General features: G+C 42.9%; 1 long non-coding RNA gene across 5 annotated transcripts; it reads left to right on the forward strand.

The window, feature by feature from the left end:
- Window positions 1–303: 303 nt before the first annotated feature.
- On the forward strand, window positions 304–5,748 carry LOC123078655 (uncharacterized). Of its 5 annotated transcripts, none has more exons than XR_006437589.1 (7): window positions 558–1,170; window positions 1,275–1,318; window positions 2,620–2,776; window positions 2,844–2,934; window positions 4,502–4,689; window positions 4,915–4,975; window positions 5,414–5,748. It is a non-coding gene; the product is annotated as an uncharacterized lncRNA (long non-coding RNA). The 5 variants fall into 5 exon arrangements; XR_006437590.1 differs by having other exon boundaries at window positions 1,280–1,318; XR_006437591.1 differs by having other exon boundaries at window positions 304–1,170; window positions 1,275–2,776; window positions 4,880–4,975.
- The last annotated feature ends 2,119 nt before the right edge of the window (window positions 5,749–7,867 follow it).

The raw sequence follows: 7,867 nt of genomic DNA on the forward strand, positions 1-7,867 counted from the left end.
ACATCATTGACAATGTCCAAGGACTATCTTTATTCATAAACACATAGGAAATATTATCGTACATGATTGCTTCTAGGGCATATCTCCAACATAGAATATGTGCCTATATAAATTGAACCCAAATTTAAACTATTTTATTTTAAAAATTTATGTTTGGATTGTAATATTTTTATTAAAATTATTGTTGCATTGGAATATTTATATTTGATTTGTTTTTAAGGTAAATGTTGCATATTATTCCTTAGTTCGCGACCAACTCCGTCGAGATAATGTCACGAATACACAAAGGTGAAATATTAAACCAGGTCTTACATCCAGAAATAAGCATGTTGGGAGGACATGGACGTTCTTAGAGCTTAGCGAATGTCGGCCGTCGGATCGATTTTTTGATGCGATTTTGACCGTCGGATCTCCCTCCCGGACGATCTGGGCCGCCAGATCGAAAACGGACACTGCTACAATGAATAGTTCCCCCTCGTTTGTGCCACTGCGTGTTCATTTAGTGCCCTGCCAAGGGTATTTTGGTCATTTCGCATATGGCTATAAATTGGCGGCAGCTCCCGTGCTAAAACCTAGCCGCCGCCTCCTCCCTCGCTCGATTCCACTCCTCCCGCGGCCGCCTCCCTCCCTCACTCGCTCCTCATCCGGCGACGGCGGCAGCGGTCACAGAGGAGGGCAGCGGATCAGCGGCGCCGGCGATGGCGTCCGTGGCGGCGGTGGACGGCGCGGCGGCGGCGCTCCGTTCGCTGATGTCGCGCGCGCAGCAGGCGGCGACGCGGTCGGGACGGGCGCCAGAGCCCTCGCACACTGTCACTGCTCTCCCCGTCAAGGTTTCCCCTCCAACCGGAGCTCCTCCTGATCCGCTGACTAGCGCTCTTCCCCACCGCGGCGACGCTCGTGCCGCTGCTCTCCGTCGAGCTCGCGTGTGCGGCGCATCTGATGGCCAACACAGCCATCGTCGTTGCCTGCCCTCCTTGACGCCATGGTGCGGCCTCGCGCTCTTCCTCCCTTCTCCTCTGGCGCCTCCTCCCCGTCGGCGCCCTCTCTGGAGGCGTAGGTCACCGCCTCCCGTGCATGCCGTCTCTTGCAAGCCCCTCCCCCCCCCCCTCGACCAGCGGCGGCGCCGACCCTGACGAGGAGCCCATCCTGCCCCTCCTCCAGGAACTAGCAGTAAGCCGATGATTCTCCTCTGGCTCTTCGTATCTACATTCAGTTAAATTTTTGATGAAGTATGTGGATTCGAAGAGGTTCTGATTGTGTTCTTTTGTTGCTAGGATAGTTTGGTGCTCCCGCAAGCAATTTGGGCTTCTATCTTGATGTAAGCAGTCACTATCCCCTTCTCGGCTTCGATTCAAACTCACCTGGTGGCTAAGATTATTTGGGTTGTCAGCAGTTAATAACCACTGTTACCTTTAACAATAGCAGTAAAGGAAAATCTAAATGGTTAATGTAGACACTTGTGTATGTGGCTTTGCTTCAAACAGAATAAGGCAAGCAGCATCGTTATGACCCCAAAAGGATAGTTAACTAATGTGTGATATAAATAATTTACCTTTGGATGATATGAAGAGAGGGCCACTCTTAAATATACGCGGTTATGAGGTAATTCGTTGCTATGTGATGCATCGTTTGGTCCTGCTCCAGTGTTGTTTTGCCTTCTTTTACTCGGCTCATGTTGCGTTTGGCTTGGAGACTACTGAAATGGAAATGTGTTGGAGCAATTATGTGTTGCAGGTAAAGAAACAAATTTTCATTTCTTTTGGCTTGCTATTAATTGTCACTTGCATACACATGATAAGGTTGGTCATAGATTTGTGCAGCTAGCTAGCATTGCTAATATTATGTGCTGCTCTAGAAATAGATCAAGTGATACTTTAATTTTTGTTCATCTAATGATTTTTTTGTTATTTCCTTTTGAATGCTTAGCCATGCCGTGTCTCACTCGTGTGAAACTCAAGATTTGATAGTAGCACATAACTCATGATTTGACAAACAGTTAAATTCCTATATTTTAGTATATCTTGTTATCTTTCTTATTTCTGTTCCTGAACTGAACTTCGCCCTTTTCTACAAAATTATAAGAGCAATGGTGGTTTGGACAAATGATTATGGTTTCTTATTTTATTTTCTTGGTGTTAGATTACTAATGTAGAGAAATAAAATTATATGATTTTACCATTATTATCAGATGAGGAAGTGATAGGTTCGGAAAATGACAATAGTTACCTATCTCTCATCTCTACTGTATTCATGTAAATGCCCATGTCTTTTTCCATTATTATCAGTTGATATGTTCTTCATTGCACACAAATCATTCTTACTATACTATCAGATATTATTAGCACATGCTCTTTTGAGGGAAATGGGGATGGCACTATCTTTCGGTCTTCTGCCCAGAAATCTTTAGAGTACATTATCTTTCATCTTCCTAATTATAAATTGTTGGAATTTCTTATGCTTTCAGTAATGCAACTTGATTGTTTTACTGTTGTCTATTGAGGGAAATGGGGATGGCACTATCTTTCGGTCTTCCTAATTAGATATAAACAACTGCTTACCCACACCGTATAACTTCGGTTTGCTCCCTCGCTGCCGCGTCACTCTGTTCCATACACTAAGAAGCGTGAAGTCTGCCGGTTGCCACTCGCGCTGCTGCTCTGCTTGGAGCCGTCGTCATCGACTGGAGGAGCGCCGAATCATCGTCCTCGAGTTCGTGCACTTCAGGAAGAAGACGGCCCGAGGTGAGACGCCATGCATTAGCCGTGCAAAGGTAGAGGTGAGTGCCCTCTCCACTTCCCCCATTTCCTCCCGTCTCTCTCTGGTCTGATCCATTTTTTCTGCAGCTTGACATATAGGTCAGTGTGTGTGTGCAGCAGCTCCAGAGAGACCAACGTCAAGGTACCCACTGCTCCTGTTGAGGCTAGCCTGCCGTAGGTACGAATCAGGTCCCTAGACCATTATGAGCCCTAATTTTCATGGAGCAAGGTGCAGCTTGCTGCTTTTGCTTTTGGTAAAAAGGAATCCCTATTGTTATGTTGGTACCCTCTTTGCAAGTTTATTCTGCCTTTTTGACATTTTTTGTTCTATCTTGCTATGCATTGTATCATATTACAGTTGTGTACTCAAACCAACTGAGCTTAATTCACGTACATAGATATTTAAGAATGTGGGGATGATGCCCAATTGGCAAGGTTTGCAATATTGTAGGAATCATTTGGAGATGGGTTGTAGATATTAAGCTATGTAGGAGATGATTTTGAGGTAACAAGCCTTCAGCTTGCTTTCTGTTAACCTTTTTATGCATGGGTTCGGTTTGATGCAATCTAGGCATTGTTTGTTGTCGAATGGATTATTTTTTCCTGCTAGGTAACATCTGATGGCCCAGAAAAAACTCTTTGTACATATTGTTTTGTTTATATGCATACAAGATGCATGTTTATGCCTCATACCTGCTGATTTATATGACTGAGGAACTCTCTTTCTTCCTAGATGTGCCCATATGCCCTTCATTGATATAGCATCTCCTTGTATATTATTCACATATAGCCTCTCATTTCTTGGTTGATTGCTTATATATATTCAACTTCTGTTTCCTGGCATTCACATATTTCAAGCTAAATAAAGTTTGTCATTCCTTTTGGCCACTTGTAGATGTAACTAGAAGCATGGATGATCTGTGATGCTGGCAATTGTCAGATTGCACCCATTTAATTATAGCACAATATATCGCATTTGTGGTAAATTTAGCAAAGCTTGTGCCTACCCTTTTAGTAGTCGATATGGTTCAGATGCAGTACTTTTTATTTCCTTTTTTTTGCTTTCAGCACACACATATGGCATTGAAGTTCTTTATCATGTATGTAGGCAGAGTAGTTGTGTCACTTACTGATGCTCTTATGGTACACAGTACACTATTAAGGTGTTGGGCCCAGAAACAGGAAGAGTAATCCTCTTCCAAGGTTAATTTTGTGTCTACTTCTTTATGTACATAACTCATGATTTGACAATAGTTAAGTTTCCTATATTTTAGTATTTCTACTTCTATCCTTTTCTACAAAATTAGAAGAGAAAATAATGTTGAGAAATGATTATGACTGCTTATTTATTTCCTGGTGTTAGATTACTAATGTGGAGAACTATAATTTTTATTGATGGTCGCTCGATGGTGCTGAGCATCATGTAAGGTCATTAGAATTCATATATGAATCAACATATTCTTCCGCTTCTAATTAGCATGTTTGGTCTATTTAATTTCAAACATATCTATTATTCACCAAGGCGCCTGCGTACTTTCATAATGATGTTATAACATCAGGCGTTAGGTTATTATAAGTCGTAGATGGATCAACATGTTCTTCCTCTTGTAATTAGCATGTTTGGTCTATTTATTTCAAACATATCTATTATTCGCCAAGGCTCCTTCCTACTTCCGTAATGATGGTATCCAATAGTTAGATTGGTGTCTCAAACTGAGCCCCCTCTTAACTCCATTTCTCTGCAGTAAATGAAGCCCATAGGTGGAGGGATTTGGGTGATCTGTAGTCAAAGGATAATATCAAGCAAGAGGACGCACAAGGAGGGTCGCCCCGGAGTAGAGGTAGAGGACGTTGCCAGTTGCATCTCTCTCTGACGTGAACCCCACCTTGGCATGGATGTGACCAGTGTTGATCCCCAACATTGGCAAGCATTGTAAGGTCCCTCTTCTTATGTTTCTGGTACAAATATACCACGTATATGTTCATATGCAGAAGATAAAGATCGACTATTATCGGTGGTTATTTTACTTAGTAGTAGATACTGAATAGTTTGTTTAAAATTATGATAGTTTAAAAGAAGTATTATGGTGTAGTGCAGTAATAATTTTAATTTAAAATTGCAGACCTTGCATCATATTTTTGTTGTGTATGTGGGCAGTGCGTCCAAGTTGATCTGGAACAATTTGAAGGGTTTCCTCGACACAAAATCTCCAGCCAAGGTTTACTTAAGCACCTCCAATTATGTATAGAAGTTTAAAATTGTAATTGTTTCAGGTTCTTCGGCACATTATGCATGCTTTGTTAATTTTTTTAATTATTGGACCTATTTGCTATGTGGAACATGTAGCATTTACTTGATCATAATCTAATTCAATTTTTGACCACCGTCTTTTGGCTCTTGCTTTCAACATATGCAGTATCGGTTAGTCATTTTCTTGACACACCACTTTAGGCAATGGCTCAGACTTCTTGATCCATTCTCTATTTATTGTCGATACATTTTCTAAAATAAACGAACAATGTTTCCTCCATATATGAATGACACAATGACACTATAATTTTTTTTCCAGTCAACTGATCATCCTAAGCCTCATCATGTATTCAATACATTTATGTTCCATTGCTAACTAACGTTCATTTGTGATGTCTTTCTCAAGATGGAAATGTTCTTCGGCACCATGACGAACATCAACGGAGGAACAACCTTTTTATTATTTTCTGTTGCCTCTACTGTATTGTTGCTGTCACAAAGATTTACCTGGACATGGAGCCATCATGATGTGTTTAAAAATGATTACATTATCCTTTTCTAACCTGATGGTGTTAGAAACATCTTAGCATTCAAGCAGGTTTAGTTCATTGTTTATTAATTCCTATTATGTAAAAAAAAATCACTGATCATCGCTTGACAGAAAATATTTTGATATGCAATCATGTGCATGGCCGAAGAACCTGGATGTTATTTACAGGTTTTGGATCATGGATGATTGTTTTGAATGAAAAAATATCAGATAAAAGAAAGAATGTAATCTTTCTAATCCAGCAAAGCCTTGAAACCTTGATGCTTCTAAATTTGTGTGAGCTAAATGATATTTTTTGCAACACCCAAAACTGTATGTTGCCTTATAGTTGCTTTGCTCCAATTACATGTGAATGTTTCTTCTTCCTTTTATTTTGTTATATCCTATTTGAATACGTACGATAAACTTGGTTTCCTACTAAACTGAGCATTCACTACTTGGCCATAGCGCTGTGACCGGCACCCTCGCGCCAAGGCGCGTTTCCGATCTAGTAAACTATTATAATGCAGCCTTCCCTAGCAAGCTTGTGAGCGGCCATGTTTGTTATTCGTCTGGACCAAATTACTTATGTTCATCCACACCCGCAAGCAAATTTTCAATCTGCTGGATGGGAGGACTGAACCTGGACTGGTCTAGCTCCCCTGCGTTGAGCGTTATGGTTTTTCTTTTTGAACGAAGACGCTAGCATCGTCCGGCTTTAAATTAATAAAGCCACGAAGGCACAACTACAAGATTCAGAGTCTTACAAACCGAAAAGTACTCGAGAACAAGGCATAAAAGGCATCAAGGTAGCAAGGTACAACAAATAACAAATGAAGCCCAAGCCCAACTCCCTACAGCGACCAACACGCGATAATCAAGGTACTCCTAATCTTCTCCGTGGTCTCCTGCATCCGCTCAGCATCGCGGTGCTTCCCCAACGGTGTCCACATCTGTAAGAAGAGATGGCATTTAAAGATAACATCAGCTGGATGAGTGGGAAACTTTTTCTTGGTCGTCATTTTGTTTCTAATGGTCCAAATAGACCACAAGAGTGCCCCTACGCAACGCCAAATGATCCGGCCACTAGTCCCTTTCTGAGCATTCACTATCTGAAGCATATCCATGCGAGACGCGGGGTTCCAATTTTGGTGGAACGCTTCCCTAACCACGCTCAACGCAAACTGTGCTAACGCACATTAAAAAAAGACATGGTTCGCATCCTCCTGGTTCCCACATAGCACACATGTGCCGTTGGAAGGGCCATTTCGCTTGGCCACATTGTCTGCTGTTGGGAGCCGATTTCTAAACATTTGCCACAAGAAAATCTTAATCTCGAGCGGTATCCCAGCCTTCCAAAGCCCCCTCGCTATGTCAAGGACGTTGCCTTCCGTCAACTTGGCATACAAGGATTTGACCGAGAATTTTTTTGAGGCTGTTCGGCCCCACGCGACCGAGTCAGCCCCCAAGCTAAGCGGTCTGTTGCCAATTCTAGTGATCAGCTCATTCCAACTCCCCTCTTCCAACGCGGTAAGGGGGCGCATGAAATGTATTGTCGGGGGTGTCGTCCTAAGGGCCTCCCCCACCAACACATTAGTACCCGTAGCTATTTGGAAGAGTGAGGGGTACGTTTGCCAGAGCGGCCTCGGGTCGATCCAACTGTCGAGCCAGAACCACGTGGACAAACCGTTGTGCACCTCAAAATGGGCCCCAACCGAGAAGGCGGGTCGAACCGCCTAGATCCCATTCCAGAAAGTCGAGCCCTTGCATTTAGCCTTAAAGAGGTTCCCGTCTGGGAAGTATTTTGCCCTAAGAATCTCCGCCCATAGCCCCGACTTGTTTTGGGCAAGGCGCCACCACCACTTAGTTAGGAGGGCCACATTCATCAACTTGGAGTTGATAATCCCCAAGCCTCAGACTTTTTAGGCCTACAAACCGCCGCCCACTTAACTAAGTGTTACTTCCATTTGGTTCCAGTTCCTTCCCAAAAGAACCTAGAACGGGGGTGTCGAACTTCGCGTGCACCCCATCCGCTAGTAGAAACATACCCATGGTGAAAAGTGGCAAGGAGGATAGACTGGTATTAGTAAGGATCAGCCTCGCTGTTGAGGACATAAAACTCCCTCTCCAGGGACTCACCCTATTCACCACCTTGCCTTATGGGGGTTCCCATTCATAAATCGAAAGTTTACGGTGAGAGATCGGGAGGCCGAGATACTTAATTGGAAAGCCCCCAAGCTTACAATTAAGTAGATTGGCCACTTGCCTACTTTCGGATTGACCCATCCCTATGGTTATGACCTTGCTCTTTAGGAAATTTATTTTCAACCC

The sequence above is a fragment of the Triticum aestivum genome, chromosome 3D, assembly GCF_018294505.1.
Source record: "Triticum aestivum cultivar Chinese Spring chromosome 3D, IWGSC CS RefSeq v2.1, whole genome shotgun sequence".
NCBI classification, from domain to species: domain Eukaryota; kingdom Viridiplantae; phylum Streptophyta; class Magnoliopsida; order Poales; family Poaceae; genus Triticum; species Triticum aestivum.